The following is a 19,983-nucleotide window of genomic DNA, read 5'->3' as shown; positions in this document are numbered from 1 at the left end:
GAGATAAAAATAATAACTAGAGTATTAACGTTATTAAAGACAGCAATACAAATTATCAAAGAAATATTAGAAGAAATAATATTAATAGAATCATAAAAATAAAAGATGGATGCAAAAATGGATTTAATTATCAAAAAATTAAATAACTTAGAATCACAATTATTAAAATAAGAAACCATCTTATCTAATCTAGACTATGTAAAAAACAGTATAAAAGAAAAAGAAAATAAAAAAAATGAAATAGATGACTTATGTAATCAAGTAAAAAATATTCAATTAGGAACAAATCAAAAAATTAGAAAACCAATAACACCATTTAAAATCTGGACTAAAAAAGAATTATCAAAACCACCAGAATATAAGTTAAAATTCCCAAGAAATGAAACATCTACTTGAAACAACAAAATACTATAAAATTGAATTAATAAAAATAAGATATTATCCTTTAGAAGAATTAAATCAATATAACTTAAAAGATAAAATAAAATATCAAAAACATATATGGCTTCATAGAGTAGAAGAATATCTAGTAGAAAAATTAAAAATTACAAATGGATCAGAAGAAGAAAAAGAACAATTAAAAAATTGGAATATTAAATTATTACAAGAATTTGATAATATAGAAATTCAATATATCTAGAGAAAATCAAGAAAATTCAGAAAACAAAACTATAGTAAAAAATATAGATAATATTAGAAGATTCTCTATCTTAAATCATTTAAAATATACAAATCATATTAATAAACATCATAAAAGACAAGAAGTAACTTACACAATTGAAGAACAACAAAATAAAGCAAGAAATATGAATATAAAATTAATCACAGGAGAAGAATTATATAAATTTGAAATATTTGAAACAAAAACAAAAATATATGAACATTATGATGAAATAGAAATATGTTGTACAAGTGATGATAAACAAATTATATTAGATTTAATAAGAGAATAATCATATAATAAACTTGTATCATCAGGCCATACATTAATCCATCTAGGCCTACTAATGTTAGAAGTAATAAGATTACACAGAAAAGGATTAGGCACAAGAATTTTAGCAAGCTTAGTAGATATAAGACAAATTAAAAATATGACAAAAGCAACTAAAGAATCCATGGAATTAAATATGAATTGTGATCATCCAGAAATAATTTATATGACCCCAGACTTTTTAGTTCCACTTGAAACATTTTATAAATATATAAAATTAGTAATAAATTCAAAAGGTTACACCATGATCTCAAACGTAGCAAATCTAATAATAACAAAAACATTCACAGGACAATTGACAAACAGCTGCAGAGTTAAATATATTTTAACACCTAAAAAAGCAAAATTATTTTTAGAAAACCAAGGACTAAAAAGAATGGAAGGAAAATTTTATCCATCAGAAATATGAGAAGAAAGTGAATGGAACATTCAACCTATAGATATCCCAACAACATCAAATAGACCAAGTAATGCAGAATTCTATGAAAAAATTGATGGAAGTACAAGCATAAGAATGATAGATTATAAAAATAAAGGCATAAAAATAGAAAAACTTCTAGAATAAAATAGATTTAATATATACAATAGATCTAGAATTAATTGAAATACAATTGAAACCATTAAGAAAAATATCTAGAAAGTATAAATACAACCATAACAGATCAAATAAAACAAAGAAGGGCAATCTGGTTAATATGTGTCAGAGATTATATAACAATGAAAAAGCATATCAACAAAGTCCAGAAACATTAATAGAAACTAAAACAGTAAAATATGATAATAAAGGAAATTGGATATGGAATATAAAATATATACCAATAAAAGAATTATATCCATTAGAACATCAACAAAGAACAATCAGATTAAATAAATGGAAAAAATCTCTAGAAGAACAATTTAAATCTATTGAAAGTTGTTATACATGAAAGATTTAATAGATTCAACAGATATAGCCTTAATACATACTTTAATAAGTAACTCAATCAAATATACAATAAAAGATAACATAAGTCTAAAAGAAGAAATAAAAGCAAGACAATGTATGTGGTTAAAAGGAGTTAAAAGATATATAACTTTAAGAGATCAAATTCATTATCAAGCAAAATCATTAATGGAAGTAAGAATTAAATCAAAAGAAAAGGATGAAAATGGTAAATTTATTTGAAACCAACAAAAATAAAATATAAAGATTTTCATCAAGATGAATATTTAAAAGATCAACATAGATTATGGAATTACAGATCAAGATTGAAAAATGAATATGATGCCATAAATATTTGTTATAATTGAAAATGAGTAAACAAACTTATAATCTAGATATAAATCCTAAATATCTATTAGAACAATATAATCAAGTTGAAAATTTTATACGAACATAAATTTGAACCATTTAAAATAATTATAAAACAAGATGTGATAAATGTTATAAATTCCACATAACAAAACATAGAGTAACATGCTTAAAATGTGAATTATCATTATGTAGAAAATGTGCATTAGACTTATGTAATTTTACTTTTGAAGAACAAAAAATAGAAAAGCCAAACAATAAATTCAGACAAGATAAAGAAATAATTGACAATTATTAAAAAGAATCAAAACTCTTGAGGAAGAAATCAATAATGTAAAAGAAAAATTGCATAATAAGAAAGAACAAAATAAAGGAAAAGGTATAGTTATTCAAGAACAAGAAGAAGGAAATATTTTAGATAAATCATTAGAAATATATGATGACTAAGAAAAGAAAAATAAATAAATAAAATACTATAGAATTAGAAAAAATGATTAAGGAATTGAAAGAATTTAAAGACAAAATAATATTGAAATATCATATAACCCATTCTAGAAGTAAAATTGTAGATTCATTACAAAATACTATAGATTTAATCACAAAAAGAAAAGGAAGACTTAATGGAGAAAATAATGAAATAAGAGAGGAAAAATTAACAATGTCACAAAAGATTACAAAAATAGAAAAATATATAAAAGAAATACAAGATAATATAAAACAATGGGAAACTAATAACTATCTAAAACAACAAGAAACAATAGATTTCCCATTCTTACAACAAGAATTTAATCTCTGTTCAACTTCCTCTTTGAATTTAGGAATAAAAGTTTCACAACAAACTGAATCTCCATTGTTCTTATCTCTTTAGGAAACATGTAACTGAAACATGTAATTTGAATATTACCCCATAGTTTGTCCATTTGCATTAGAGAAAACTGTGACTGCAAAACCAGCAGGTTCATATGTGTTTTCTTTAATTGTAGGAACTATGTAACTAAATTCCCTAAAAAGAAAATAAACAGACAAAGGTTTGTTCATCTGAATAATAAGGGCTATGGCTACAAAACCAGTAGGTCCATACGCGTCTCTTGTTATGGTGAAAACCTGGTTATCTTCATACCCCAAACACATGCAAAAGCATAAAAATTTATTTAAACTAACAAGTTTATTTCTTGCAGAAATGGCAGGCAAAAATTTCTATAATCAATCATCCTCCCTTGAACCCCAGTTAAATCTCCCAATATTCCCACCAAACTCCACTCTAAAATTTAGAACACAAGCCAACCTAAACCTGTCACCAGTTATTCTTGACAATCTTTGGGCCAATAAACATGATCCAAAAATCCTCATCTCTTTATTCCACTCTTTAGCAAAATACTTTCACCAGACAAATGAAAAGAAATAAAAATCCACCTTATTTACCATTACCAGAAACACCCAGTATAAAATTCTCTTTGAAACCTCAAACACTTGACTACATGGTAGAACAAGAAAAGAAAATCAAAACATTGGAAGTTGAAATATCCCAAAAGAATGAAAAAAATATCAAAATCCAAGCTCAACTCCAAGACATTATAAAAGAAGCTGAAGAAATGAAGAAAATTCTATTAGAAGGAAGAAAACAAAGAATGGAGAAATTTGAAGTATTTCTAGAACCAATAGAAGAAGTAAAACAGCTCATCTTGAAGAAAGTGATGGCATCGCAATATGACCAATTCATCTTTGAACAAGAAGTACTAAGACAACTTGCAAAAGAAGAAATTCTTCCAGTAGGATTTGCAATAGCCGGAAATGTTCTCAGAGAACTAGCACATAAAGATACTGGATGTCAATGTGAAGAAGGGTTCACTACCGTCGAAATGTTCCTTAGATATGTCCCAATGGCTTGATCAAGAAATTAATGGCGTCCAGATAAAAGCCATCAACCTATTTAAACATGGTTACCTATCCAAAATAATGCTGACAAGACCAGAGCAAGCAAATTTCTTAAATGATTACTGACAACTAATACATCTACTCCATAAGTTCTTTAAAGCTCTAGGACCACAAATTAATGGGTATGTCGATCTAGAATTAAATTCAATCCCTCCTTATTATGATGAAGGTTATCCCGATGAAGCAAGGCATCATATCAAGATCACTCTCCTTTACCATCATAAGCCTAAAAAAAAAGGGTAACTCCTATCAGACTTGAAGATATGATCATTCCAGGAGATATCAAAAGACAAATGAAGCTATGGTGAGCATGTACAATCTCCACTGATTGGAAAAGAACTTACCCCACAATCACTGACTACCAAAGGTGTCAAATGGTGTTGGAAACAAAAATCATGAAAGTATATGTTGACTAGTAAATGTTCCCCATGTACTGTCCTTTTCCAAATCTTATTTCACAAATGCCAGCTACTGAACTACATATGAAACAAGTCTACTCATGGGCAAGAGAGTATCGCTTTGGAGATTATTCAATACTAACTATTCCAGCAGATATATTGATGCTACCAAGTCCAGCTGACTCTCCAGAAGGCTTAGATGACATTGCTAAAGAAAATCTAGCCAATATGATGGAAGGCTAGAAAAACTTTCATTGTTTCAAATTCTTACCTATCCCAGTTTATGACATCTTGGTGGACTGAAGCAGTGTTGTTTGTTTTTATTATATAAAGGAGTCGGTGTTTGTTTTTTTAGTGTGTAAAATAGGTTTGCAACTGTAGCAACAGTAGTTTTACTGTTGAATGACATGCTTGTAATAAGTGGGTTTGGTAAGTGTCTTGTTAGGAATAGATAAGTTTGGTAAGTGTCATGTTTACTACATGATAGTTTCTTAAGTGTCTTGTCATAAATAGTATGACTTAAGGGTTAAGTCTTGGAGCCTATATAAGACCCCTTAGTTTGTAAGGAGTGGGCATGCATCCTTACCCATATTTTGTCTTTAAATTCTTTCAATTCCTTAATCATTTTTTTCTAATTCTATAGTATTTTCTTTATTTATTTTTCTTTTCTTAGTCATCATATATTTATAATGATTTCCTTCTTCTTGTTCTTGAATAACTATACGTTTTCCTTTATTTTGTTCTTTCTTATACGGATTTTCTCCTGTGGTTCCATCTTTCTTTAAATCTTCTAGTATAAGTTCAATTTTATCTTTTAAAGGGGTTATTTGATTTAATTCAATATAATTTATAACTTCTATTTCTTCATCTAATGGGATATCAAATTCTGATAAATATTCTAAATATTGTACTTTTGTTGTTATTTCAAGGTGATACGCTTTATTAAATAACATTACTTTTTCTATATGAATAAATATTCCTCCTGCTTGATTTTTAATGAAATTCATGCCTAATAAAAATTTTATATAATTTTTATTTGTTATTGGTTTTATCCAAGTATATGGTAGATTATATTTTTGATTATTTAAGATGATTGAGCAATCTATTAATTTTTTCATTTAAAATCAATTGATTTACAAAGGCATCATTTACTAATGCTTATTATGTTGTTGTTTCTTTATATTATGATGGAACAATATCTTCTGTTATATAAGTTTTACTTGCTCTTGTGTCTATTATTCCTTTTCCTAAAATTTTAAATCCATCTTCGTCCTAGTTGAGCAAATATTAATTGTGGACGTCCGTAGAACGTTCTAGTTGAGCACAGTGCTAATTAGAAAGCTACTGTGAGACATAATTAGGAGTTAGTTCAGTTCATTAGTTTAGTTTTTGATTTTAATATTGATTGAAGTTTAGATTATAACACTGTATATCCCACTTTTCACTGTATTACTATTTATAAGCACAATAATACTATTCACTAAACAATGCTGGATTGTTGGATTGAAATCTAAAGGTCAATAGCAACATTTGTAGATTTAAAATCTACGAACTTTCATGGATTGAAAACCGTTGGATTGATCCTCTATGTAATATAGAGGATCAGTCCTCTATGAACGTCCATAAATTATTAATTTATGGATGTTGATTTGGATCGTTGGATTAAGATCCAACGGTTTTTTTATTATAAGTAAACAGTAATTACTATGCTACATCAGTCGAAAGTGGAATAAACAACGTTCAATTTATTGTGCTTATGAATAATGCATAGTAAAAAGTGGGATATATAGTATTTAAATCTTAACCGATGAATCAATTATTTATACAATAACTAAATAAATTACAACCGTTGAACCCTATTCTTTACAATTTTAAAAAAATATATAGAACAATATTACAAAATTAAGTGCTCCGGATATGAGGCTTTTTAGAACTTTTGGAAGGTACCTTTATTTATTTATATGTGCTTCTAAAATAATAATAATATTAGTGTGGTCCGCGCATGCAGCGGGCATATGTAAATATATATAGTTGGCTTTATAAATATATTAATAATTATTTTTTAATAAATTAAATAAATTAAAGATAGATATGGTCTAATAATAATAATTTAATATGAATTTTATTTTAAAATAAACACACATATAAAGTTTTTATATTAATAGTAATGATTAAATATTATAAAGTTTGTCAATAATATAATACAATAAACTACACACATATAAAATCATATTATAATATAAGTGAGAGAAATAAACATAATAAAGAGGAAGGATCATTTAAAATTGCAAGAATGATACGTGTTTTGATTGCCAAAAAATAATAATAATTGTTTGACATTTAAACAATAATAATATGGATCTTGGATGACCAAAATGTGATCTTGGATGGATTAAAATTTAGCAAATGTTAGAGGGATTATATACCACGTTAGATCTAGGAAAGTGATGATGGAGTGTTGTATGGGAAGATATAGGATAGCAACAAATGTTGCACAAATGCATATATATATATATATATATATATATATATATATATATATATATATATATATATATGGTTGGTTTGGGTTTATTAATATTAATATTAATATTAATATTAATATTAATATTATTGATATGGTTATTTAAATGTCATTTTTCATATAATATTTTTGTATATTTTGTTAGTGATATTTTTGTCTGGTCTTCTTGAAAGAAAAGCAGAAATATCGTGATATTCTTACAAAAAGAGTAGATTTGGTTTAGATTTGTAAATTTTGCAATAAATAAATATCTTGTTAAATATTTATAAAATAGGTTTTTTTAATATCATTAGATGGTTGTTATTAGTGATAATGTGTAATGTAATGATGAGGGAGAAAGTATTAATTCATGAACTTTGATTAATTATTTTATTATACAATTTATTTTTTAAATACATATTGTTGAATATTGTACAACAATTGCACTGCGATATCATATATATTAACTAAAAAAATGTGGAGTATAAAGAATGATATATATATATATATATATATATATACTTTGATTTGTTTTATTACCATATTTGATGCCATTATATTGCATGTGTGTAGTATTATATTGCATTAATATATATTGAAACTCATCATTTGTGGGCATTTGGAGAAGTCTTGAGGGACTATTAAGTAATATATATATATATATATATACATATTGTATTTTTCGTAGATTAACTATTTTTTTAAAATATTTTTTAAAAATATAATAAATATTTCATTTGTTGATAATTTATATTGTTTAGAACATATATATAGTAAGTTAAAAAAAAAAATTCATATATTTAGTAAGGATTTATTCATACATGAATAAATTACAACATAATTTATTTTTGTTAGTAAGGACTGGTGTAAAATTAGCAATCCAAAGAATTTGGACCTTCACCAACTGGATAGACTTCATCCAAGTGTCCTCCATACCACAAGACCGCCCATCATCAGGTTCACGGCAAAGACGCCTCTGCATCTCAATCCTCCACACTTTGGCTCTCATCGTATTCTTTTTTCTTGGCATGTCTTCGAACCTTTGCGCCTCCGACGTTCCTAATGATCGTGAGTCCACCACCTCATGGACGGCCCCGGGCTTGGCACCACAATTAGTATAGTCTTTGCATTTTTCATCATCTAAAAATGCATTGATCAAGGACTCCAATCGCCCAATGACACCTTCAAACCGTTCCAAATCACTCATAAAGCTAATCTAGCCAATCCTTCATTCCTCCTGCTATCAAGAGGGTTCCTTCCGGTCTTGAGGTTGCTTGGCTAGTGGTAGGTCGTCAGCACCAGCACCTGATCATAAAACCATAAGAGGTAATCTTAATATATAGGCAAAGGAAAGCATGCATTTGCATGGGTTTTTTTAAAAAAATATTAATTGATGATGAATAGGATAGCATAAATAGGGTTAGGTTTAAATTCCTTCATCACTTTAATCTCTGAATGTTCTTTTGTGAGCTAGAAAAAAAAAAGAATGTTTTTCTTGGCACAAACAACGAAATATGCTTCAATAAGCTTGCTAAAAAAAACTCTAAACCATGGTCACACTTCTCTCAAGCTGACCGTAAAATAGTAAATATTAATCACGGGTGTAAATATATATTAAATTATTCAAATAGCTGTTGACTTTAGTAACCTATATTGAAGACACCCTAACCCATATTAATTAATCTCTATTAGTGAACAATGCTTAAAAGTTAGTTCATTTATCAAATTTTTTTTTTATATAAGCTTTTAAATTTTATAAGTTTTTTTAGAAAAAGTAAATGTAATATTCAATTCACCTCACTAATGTTTGTACATCAAGGACCACAATACAAATTATAAATTTTTATAAGGATATATAATTGAATAGTTTTTCAAAGAAATTAGACTTAAAAAATTGATAAGGATAAGCATCAATGCAAAATTTCAAACTAAAGGAGAAAAAAATTCATACATGCCTTAATATTGATTTTTAGTTCTTTGCAAAGTGATGAATGGCTTGATTATATATATAGAATTGCTATTTTTTAAAATAATATTACTGTTAATTCACATGTGTACTTTTATGTTAAATTATTTTAAAATAGTAATAATAATGTTAATATTGACGCATCTTGGACTATGCTTTGCATGGCAATAAAGACATCCTATATTGATAAAGTATTCCTATTTTAATATATTTTGTCTGAATTACACATATCTACGCTGATAAAGCTAGGCATCCTATTTTAATAGCTGTTGACTCCATTACTTATAGCTACATTAACAAAACCATCTTATTTTAATAGCTGTTAATTCCATTACATATACCTATATTAATAAAGCCATCCTAATTCATATTAATTAGCCTCTATCATTATTTTATCATAAATGCATCCATGGGTATGTATATATTTGATCATGTTTTGAGACTGAAACATTATATATAAAGAATCTTTATATTACTTTGGTTATGTCATTCATTGAAGCAAATATAATTTCATCATGTAGTTGCTAATAGTAAGAGCCATATATTAGTTTGGGATATGTTATCCTATAAATAATCTTTATATAATTTTAATAATAAACTCTTACCCTTCCTTGATTAATGTTTTGAGCTAGTTTTATAAAAAAAAAATATTTTAAAACTATATATATGTGTGTGTGTGTGCACGCGGGCATATCTTGATTAATCTTTTCAGTTACCTATATATATATATATATATATATATATATTTCTTGAATATCCTACTCCTGTGAGCCAAAGCAAACCAAAACCAAAATTTAAAAAAAAATTTCAAACTTTGAATCTAATTTTTTAAAAAATAAAACCTTTCTTTATAGTAGTTTTTTCCTTAATCTGATACCTATGAAATAAACCTTCTACAGTGAATTAAAACACCAAATCAGTTATATTTGGATGAACCATCAAAAATAAGAAAATCTGTATATTATTATGCTCTTGAATTTTCAACAATAAAAGGAACTATTTAAATCTTAAAACCAAGAAATAATAAAAAAATACTAAATAAATAATAATTAAGGATCTCTTTGTAAAACACAGAGGTTAAAATTAATGCAAAATTAGAAGCACATAATTTAGATTTAATCATCGAAGTCCCTATTATATATAAAATTAACAAAACGAAACTCACATAATATATTTACATAAAAGCCCCTTCAACATTCACAAGGCTTCTCAAAGCTGTCACACCCCTCACTCCCTCCCCATCTCCAATAAACCAGATGCCATGCGGGACTCCTCCGAGGCCACTTGTCTACAATCTGCGCCTTTTGTGGTGTAGAACAACGACGAGATGATACCTCTCTCACTATCTCCTTCAATTCACTGTTGTTTGCCGGAATATCCTCAATTCTCTCGACCTTGATAGTTCTGTGACTCTCTCCTCTTCAAATTATCTTCTAATTTGATGTTTTTCTGGTAATTTGAGAAATCAAATTATAATTTTTTGCATCCACAAAGACTTAGATCCAATGGTAAAAAAATCCCCAATAAACATTACAATTTGTAATATCATACAATGCAAGAACCCTAATTCTAAGAGAGAAAAAGAATTGAGAGAATAAGAAAGAATCACAATATAGATCTCTTACAGGAAAAGAATAGAACAAATACAAACCTAAATCCTCATAGAATCTCTAAGGTCAGGGATTGAAACCCAAGGGAGAACTATGGCATTGCGGGTCTAGAGACGAATCCTACCGGCGGAATCCCATGGTTGAAGATTGCCTTAGGCGGCAATTCAGCTGCGAGTCAAGCATTGCATGATTATAGGCGAAGCCCGGTACCTCGTGGTGGGTGACCCACCACGGCGGCGAAGTTCTTGGGTTGATTCATGTGGGCATGAGGCGAAGGCCGAGGTCTTACGGTTGCTTTTAGGTATGAGATGGAAGGAATCGGCATTGCTTCCGTTGCTACCATTCTCAGATAGCACACCACCATAATACTCAGGTCTCCTCCAGTATAAGTGATGCAGGGCGTATTGAGGAGCAAGCCTGTGTTTTCTGGGCAAATGGGACATGGCCTGACAAAGATATTCTGGTAATTTTTCAAAAGGTGGAGTTTTGGTTTTTTAGAGTCTCACTTGAAGGAAAATCGGGTCAACGAGCACAAGTTACTAGCTTTGTTGTGCTCCATGCCAATTTTCACTCGAATTCCATCATCTTGGCCTCGAAAATAGTAATTTTGTCATTTTAGGAAAGATTTGATTTCATTATATCTTAGGCTAGAAATCTTTAATTTGTAAGCCGTTTGTAGCAGTAGTCTTTATTTGTTAACCTTTTTATTTCTTGCTGAAATTTCAGAATTTACCATTTTTTGTATATTTTCAAATTATCTCCTTTTAGGGTTATTTTCATATTTTTAGTTCGCCTATTTATTGTAAGCCTACAGGTAAGAGTGGAACAGTTTTGTGATTATCTTTTTATTTGAGTAATAAGATTTTACTCTTTTCCCAATTCCCGGTTAATCTTTGATTAACAGGCGTTGGACGACTTATTACCGAATATTCGAGTGCGAATCAACGGGTTTCAAGTACACCACTTCATCAGTTTGGTACCAGAGCCAAATCGATCATGATACCACGGGACGAGGAACGGGTCACCCTACGCAAAGGATGGAGGAGATTTATAATCGTGATGACGATGCTAGATTTGAGGAGCAAGTTAGCCGCCTCTTAGATCATCGGGTGGAGCGAATGATGGAGGAGTTGACTAACAGTTTACCCAAATGATGGGTAGCGTCAATCAAGGGCGTGTCTCTGAAAGTGGGAGCGACGACACCATTGAGGAAGACAATGTCTACTTCGCTGACATGACTATAGTAAGGAGAAGAGGATGGCAAGATCGTAGGGAGTGAAACTCGATACCACCACAATGAAGATAGGCATTGGGAATCCAGTATATGGGTCGATATTCCAGAATTCCATGGTGGATTACAAGCGGAGGAGTTCCTTGACTGGTTGACCACTGTCGAGGAAGTTTTGGAGTTCAAGGCGGTCCCAGAGAAAAGGAGGGTCCTATTGGTAGCAACAAGGCTTCATGGTCTCACAACTGCATGGTGACAACATCTGAAATTAAATCGTAGTAGGCTAGGCAAGGACAAGATTAATTCTTGATAGAAGATGAAGAAGCACATGAGCTCAAATTTCTTGCCCACAACTACCAGTATTTATTTTCGGTCGTTTGTACAATCTTCGCCAAGGCACACGCTCCATGGAAGAGTATACAATGGAGTTCAATCAGTTGCTGGTTGGGAATAAGATTCAAGAGTCAACAAACCAGTTGGTGGCGCGATACATAAGAGGGTTGCGAGTCTAGATTCAGGAGACCGTCAACTTGTTTGACTCGATCTCTGTCTCGTCTGTCCACCAGCAAGCATTAATTATCGAACATCAACATCGGCTCTCAGCCCCTACAATCTCAGGGGTAACACCGGGGGGCAATCGAGTGATTGGCGTCAGTCTGGCTGGTGTAACTCAATGAGGGGTTACAACGAACCGATATGCAGGTACCGCAACTGTGAGGGGAGCCAATAACACTACCTAGTGTTTTAGTTATGGAGAAAAGGGGCATCGTCAAGCGGACTATAAAAAGGTGGGCAAGAGAATTATGTTGGCAGAAGAGGAAGAAGAAACAATCTATGTAGGCCCGCCGGTATTTGATGAAGATGACCTCGATGAAGAGGTAGTTGAGGAAGACATCGGGAGTGCCCTAGTTGTACTCAAATCTTGTTTGATACCACGAGCTACCGAAGATGACTGGTTGAGAACTAACATCTTCTAGACCATCTACACCCTCCTAGGTAAGGTGTGTCGCTTTGTGATTGATACAGGTAGTTGTGCAACTGAAGAGGCAATCCCAGAGATTGTGAAGCCAATTATAGCTGAATTCAAAGACGTATGTCTTGAAGAACTACTTGATAAGCTACCACCATTAAGTGATGTTCAACGTCAGATTGGTGCGGGCCTTCCAAATCAAGGGCGAATTCTGTTCACTGTTCAACCTAGGGAGAATGATGCGGGGTGTATTGAGGAGCAAGCCCGTGTTTTTGGGAAAATGGGACATGGCCTAACAAGGGTATTCTTGTAATTTTTCAAGCGGTGGAGTTTTGGTTTTTAAGGGTCTCACTTAAAGGAAAACAGGTCAACGAGCACAAGCCATTAGCTTTGCTTGTGTGCATGCCAGTTTTAGCCCGAATTCCATCATCTTGGCCTCGAAAACAGTAATTTTGCCATTTTAGAAAAGATTTTGATTTCATTATATCTTAAACTAGAAATCTTTGATTTATAAGTCGTTTGTCGCAATAATCTTTATTTATTTAGCCTTTTTATTTTTTGCTAGAAATTTAAGAATTTACCATTTTTTAGTATATTTTCAAATTATCTCCTTTTAGGGTTATTTTCATATTTTTAGTTCGCCTATTCATTGAGATCAACGGTGATAGAAACGTGTCCAAAAATAACAAAGAGGGTCATGATCCCCTTCAAGTCACAATTGGACCAATGACACGTTTATACCAAGGTTCCCACTCCCGTTTGTGGCATCCTCACTATACCAAGGTTCTTGCTTTTCTATAACCAACGGGTCGTGGTACTTCCCCTTAAACATGAGGGTAGAATGATCGTTTGGGCTAATCTTGTTACGGGTTTCGTCAAGTTCTTGGCGGGGTTCGTATCAGTTGGTATCAGAGCTCAGTTTCCATTCTCAGGTTTACTTATCTGAGTTATCGTTCTGTGATCTTCCAGTTATTTCCTTTCTTATCCTTTTGAAGTGTTTATTATTCCTCTTTGAAGTACCTTTGAGGGATAGTTTGAAAAAAAGGAGAAGAAAGAAACAACTTCTCATTCAGCTGGTTCCCAAATTCTATAATACTCTTCTCTCAGTTCTTTTAATTAAAAAAACAGCCTTAATCATTTCTTCACGTGCCTTTGCTTGGAGTAATTCATTGTCTTCTCTTCACAATCTTTTTTTTTTCACATCATCCTTTGCTTTCTCTAGACCGTACGATAGGCTCTTTTGTGAATTGTTGCTTGACCTTTATGATTTGAGTTTGATTAGTTCAATAAGAACCGATAGAGAGATCTATGAGTATTTCGTTAGTTGAGTGCCACAAAAAAAAATCTCATGGCTCAAAACAATGAGAAAAGTGCTTCGGAGGGTGTTGATCCAAAGTTATTCTTGGAGGCTATGATGGGAGAGATGCGGCATTTGATGAGGCAAGAATTAGGGGAGGTTCATGAACGGTTGGATAGAATAGAAAATTCAAGACAAGATTCACCGCACTCTCACAATCAAGGAGGAGAAAGACATGAACAGAGGTTTGAGGAGGATGGATTGAGTAGATCCGAGGGAGATGATGAACAAGGCTTGGTGGGTAGCCATAGGAGGAATACACGAAATAGGCGGGTTTGGAATCGAGAGGATAACAACTTCCATGGAATAAAAATGAAGATTCCTTCTTTTCAAGGAAAACATGATCCCGAAGCCTACCTTGAATGGGAGAAGAAGGTGGAGTTAGTATTTGATTGCCACAACTACTCCGAAATGAAGAAGGTCAAACTTGCTGCCATTGATTTTTCTAACTATGCTATTATTTGGTGAGATCAATTGTTGTTGAATAGGAGAAGAAATGGAGAACGTCCAATAGAGACGTGGGAGAATATGAAAATTGTGATGAGGAAACAATTTGTTCCTAGTAACTACTACCGTGATTTGTACCAAAAGTTGCAAAGGCTTCACCAAGGAAATCGAAGTGTTGAAGATTATTACAAGGACATGGAGAATGCTATGATTCGGGCTAATGTAGAAGAAGACCGAGAAGCTACAATGGCTAGATTTTTGAGTGGACTAAACCAAGAGATTCAAGATGGAGTGGAGATGCAACATTATGTGGAGTTGGAAGACATGGTGCACATGGCAATTAAGGTTGAGCGGCTACTTAAGAGGAGGGGCAGTATGAGAGCAGCCCAAGGTTCTGGATCATCATCGTCATGGAAGCCAAATTATGCAAAGAAGGAGGAGAAGCCAGCTATCAAGTCTAAATTAAAGCGAAAACAAGAACCATCAAGTCGTGACTATCAAGGTAAATCTGATTTGTCCACATCTTGAACTCATGACATCAAGTGTTTTAAATGTCAAGGAAGAGGTCATATAGCAAGCCAATGCCCGAACAAGCGAGTCATGGTAGTGCAAGATAATGGTGAGATTGAAACGGAAGATGAGTTGGACATTACATCTATGCCCCCATTGGAGGTTGAAGGTGAGGAAGACTGTGCTGTTCATGGTGATTTGTTGGTGGCAAGGAGAGCTTTAAGTGTGCAAACAAAAGGAGAACATGAGTTGCAACGGGATAATCTTTTCCACACTAGGTGTTTTGTTCACAACAAGGTATGTAGTGTGATTATTGATGGTGGGAGTTGTACAAATGTTGCTAGCACTACTTTAGTCGAGAAATTGGGGTTGCCAACACTCATGCACCCAAGGCCATACAAGCTACAATGGCTCAATGATAGTGGTGGAGAAAGTAAACAAACAAGTTCTAGTTTCCTTCCAAATCGGTAAATATGAAGATGAGGCATTGTGTGATGTAGTACCCATGCAAACTGGACATTTGTTGCTTGGAAGGATGTGGTAATTTGATAGGCGAGTGAAACATGATGGCTACACAAACAAATATTCCTTTGTGTTCCGTGAAAGGCCAATTACTCTTGTTCCCATGACACCAAAACAATTTTATAATGATCAAGTGAGATTACAAAAAGAGAGAAAATGAAAGAAAGAAAAAGAGTGAAAATGAGAGAGAAGTTGAGAAAAATAAGAGAGAAAAAGAAAAGAAAAGTTCAATTGTTGAGGGAAAATCAGAGGGAAAATCTAAAAGAAAACAACAAAATTTTTATGCAAGGGAAAGTGAGATAAAGCGAGCAATGTTTTCGAGACAGCCGATGATTGTACTTTTGTACAAAGAGGCATGTTTGAATACTAACAGCCTTAACATGTCTTTGCCTTGTCCAATTGTTAAACTTTTGCAGGTGTTTGATAATGTTTTTCTCGAGGAAGTTCCACATGGATTACCACCTATTCAGGGAATTGAGCATCAAATTGACTTTGTTCCCGGTGCCACCATCCCAAACCTACCAGCCTATAGAAGCAATCCTAAGGAGACAAAGGAGCTACAACGGCAGGTTGAAGAGTTGATGGCAAAGGGCTATGTAAGGGAGAGCATGAGTCCTTGTGCTGTTCCGGTGATTTTGGTTCCTAAGAAGGATGGGACTTGGAGGATGTGTGTCGATTGTTATGCCATCAACAACATTACAGTAAAGTATCGACATCCTATTCCTTGCTTAGATGATATGTTAGATGAACTACATGGTGCTAGTATGTTCTCTAAAATTGATTTGAAGAGTGGGTATCATCAAATAAGAATGAAAGAAGGTGATGAATAGAAAAATGCGTTTAAAACAAAACATGGATTATATGAGTGGTTAGTGATGCCTTTTGGGTTGTCTAATGCACCAAGTACTTTTATGCGCTTGATGAACCATGTATTGAGGGAATTCATTGGTAGATTTGTTGTTGTTTATTTTGATGATATTCTTATTTACATCAAATGCTTGGATGATCATGTTGAGCACTTAAAATCAGTTTTAAATGTACTTCAAAAAGAGAAGCTATTTGCTAACTTGCAAAAGTGCACTTTTTGCACAGATATGCTTGTATTTCTTGGTTTTGTTGTGAGTGCAACAGGTGTACAAGTTGATGAGGATGAAATCCGTTTGATTCAAGAATGGCCGAGTCCTACTAGTGTTGGAGTTGTTCAAAGTTTTCATGCCCTTGCTAGTTTCTATAGAAGGTTTGTAAAAGATTTCAGTAGCATTGCCACTCCACTGACGGAAGTGATTAAGAAGAATGTGGGGTTCAAATGGGGGAAAAAGCAAAAACGAGCATTTCAGTTGCTTAAGGACAAATTGACCCATGCCCCTGTACTTGCTTTGCCTGATTTTACTAAAACTTTTGAGATTGAATGTGATGCTTCAGGTTCAGGTATAGGTGCTGTTCTTATGCAAGGAGGAAGGCCAATTGCATATTTTAGCGAGAAACTAAGTGTGGCAGCTTTAAACTACCCTACTTATGACAAGGAGTTATATGCGTTGGTTCGAGCATTAAAGACATGGCAACATAAGCTGAATAGAAGGCATGCGCGATGGGTAGAATTCATTGAGACATTTCCCTATGTCATCTAGTACAAGCAAGGCAAGGAGAATGTTGTGGCAAATGCATTATCCCGCATGTATGCTTTACTTTCCACTCTTGATGCAAAGGTTCTCAGTTTTGAACATATAAAAGATTTATATCCTTCTGATCATGATTTTGGTGATGTGTATCAATCTTGTAAGAAATTTACATTTGGAAAATACTTTAGACATGATGATTATCTATTTAGGGAAAACAAATTGTGTTTGCCTAATTGTTCTGTGCGAGATTTGTTAGTGAGGGAATCACATGGAGGAGGATTAATGGGGCACTTTGGTGTAGCTAAGACTCTTAGTAATTTACAAGAACATTTATATTGGCCACATATGAAGCATGATGTAGAAAGGATTTGTGGTAAATGTGTCACTTGTAAGCAAGCTAAGTCAAGGATACAACCCCATAGTTTATACACACCATTGCCAATTCCTAGTGCGCCTTGGATTGATATTTCGATGGATTTTGTCTTAGGATTATCTCGTTCAAAACGAGGTAGGGATTCAATATTTGTTATTGTGGATCAATTTTCGAAAATGGCACATTTTATTCCATGTCACAAAACTGATGATGCTCTAAAATTCCAAATATAGCTAAATTGTTCTTTCGTGAAATTGTGAGATTGCATGGTATGCCTAGAACTATCATTTAAAATCGGGATGCTAAGTTCTTGAGCTACTTTTGGAAAACCTTGTGGGGTAAATTAGCAACTAAATTGTTGCTTTCTACTACATGTCACCCACAAACCGATGGTCAAACTGAAGTAGTTAATAAAACTTTATCTACTTTGTTACGAGCTATAATTCAAATAAATATCAAAACCTGGGAGGATTGTTTACCACATGTTGAATTTGCGTATAATCGTGCTATTCATTCTTCTACTCAGTTTTCACCCTTTGAGATTGTGTATGGTTTAAATCCATTAACTCTTTTAGACTTAACTCCTTTGCCTATGACTGAGCGTGTAAATCTAGATGGAAAAAGCAAAGCTGAATTTGTTAAACAAATCCATGAGAAAGCAAGGCTCAACATCGAACGAAGGACGAGCAATATGCAAAGCAAGCCAATAAAGGGTGACAGAAGGTTGTGTTCGAACCAGGAGATTGGGTTTGGCTGCATTTAAGAAAGGAAAGATTTTCTGAACAGCGGCGCTCCAAGCTACTTCCATGAGAGGACGGTCCATTTCAAGTTCTTGAGCGTATCAATGATAATGCGTATAAGCTAGATTTACTAGGTGAGTACAATGTTAGCGCCTACATTTAATATTGTTGATCTATCTTTTTTTTTATGTAGGTGATGATTTGAGGGCAAATTCCATTTAAGAGGAGGGGAATGATAGAAACGTGTCCAAAAGTAACAAAGAGGGTCATGATCCCCTTCAAGTTACAATTGGACCAATGACACGAGGTCGGGCTAAAAAATTCAAGGAGGCTCTTGCTGGATTAATTCAATAGGTTCAACTCAAATAAGACTACAAGCTCATCATCAATGAAGAACAAAGTTTGGTCCACATCATTAAAGCTATCATCAATTAGCTATTATCATTAAAACTCACCATCAATGCTTCTCATACTTCAATGCTTTGGAAAAGAAGAGTGGTTAATTTGTGATTGTCCCAAAGCATGCATGAGTAATTAATGTTTCTTGTTACAAAGCATGCATGAGTATTTAATGTTTCTTGTTTCTAAGCATGCATGAGTTTAATATTTGTTATAAAGGAGTTTAATGCTTAATATTTCTTCTAATAGTCTATATGAGGGTTGAACTATGGAATGAAAATGACTTTTGGCTGATTATTAAAAAGTGAGAGAAATCTCTTTGGTTCTTCGAAGAACTGTCAAACTTATCAAGTTTGTCTTGTGGCGTTCATCTTGACTTATCAAACGGTCTCCCACTCCCGTTTGTGGCATCCTCACTATACCAATGTTCTTGCTTTTTCTATAAGCAACGGGTCGCGGTACTTCCCCCTTAAACCTGAGGGTAGAATGATTGTTTGAGCTAATCTTGTTACGGGTTTCATCAAGTTCTTAGCGGGGTTCGTATTATACGGGTAAGAGTAGAACAATTTTGTGATCATCATTTTATTTGAGTAATAAGATTTTACTCTTTCCCCAATTCCTAGTTATCTTTGATCAATAGGCGTTGGACGACTTGTTACCGGATATTCGAGTGCGAATCAACGGGTTTCAAGTATACCGCTGCATCTGTGAGGCTGGACAAATTCTAGCTACGAAGAAGGTAGCGACGACTGTTGCGCTCTCTCACAGTGCCTCATCTCTCTCACGGAAAGATATGGAATTCAATGGATGCATAGTAGAAGAAGTACAATTGTAGATGGAGAAATGGGCCATCATGGTTTTTTTTATAAAAAATATATATATATTTGAAACATATTTGGAAAGGATTAAAAATTCTTCTCCTACGGACCATCAAATCTTTAATTGAAAATTTACCACATGTCAATTTTTAAAACCATTAGGGATGAGATTAATATTATGTACAGATAATAATAAGCTTTTGCATAAACAATTTCAGATTTTTTTAAAAAATATTTTTTAATTTTTTTTTACAAATTACTTCCAAATTCTTCTAATCCCTTTATGTTATACGACAACAAAGTTAT

The 19,983-nt window shown here is 32.6% G+C and overlaps 1 pseudogene; it reads left to right on the top strand.

Annotated features, from left to right (window-relative positions):
* The first annotated feature begins 14,240 nt into the window (after window positions 1–14,240).
* LOC120256031 lies at window positions 14,241–18,682 on the top strand (annotated as a pseudogene).
* The last annotated feature ends 1,301 nt before the right edge of the window (window positions 18,683–19,983 follow it).

The sequence above is a fragment of the Dioscorea cayenensis genome, unplaced genomic scaffold, assembly GCF_009730915.1.
Source record: "Dioscorea cayenensis subsp. rotundata cultivar TDr96_F1 unplaced genomic scaffold, TDr96_F1_v2_PseudoChromosome.rev07_lg8_w22 25.fasta BLBR01001268.1, whole genome shotgun sequence".
Classification (NCBI taxonomy): Eukaryota; Viridiplantae; Streptophyta; class Magnoliopsida; order Dioscoreales; family Dioscoreaceae; genus Dioscorea; species Dioscorea cayenensis.
The sequence above is the reverse complement of the archived record's forward strand: the minus strand, read 5'-3'. Positions and strand labels throughout refer to the sequence as shown.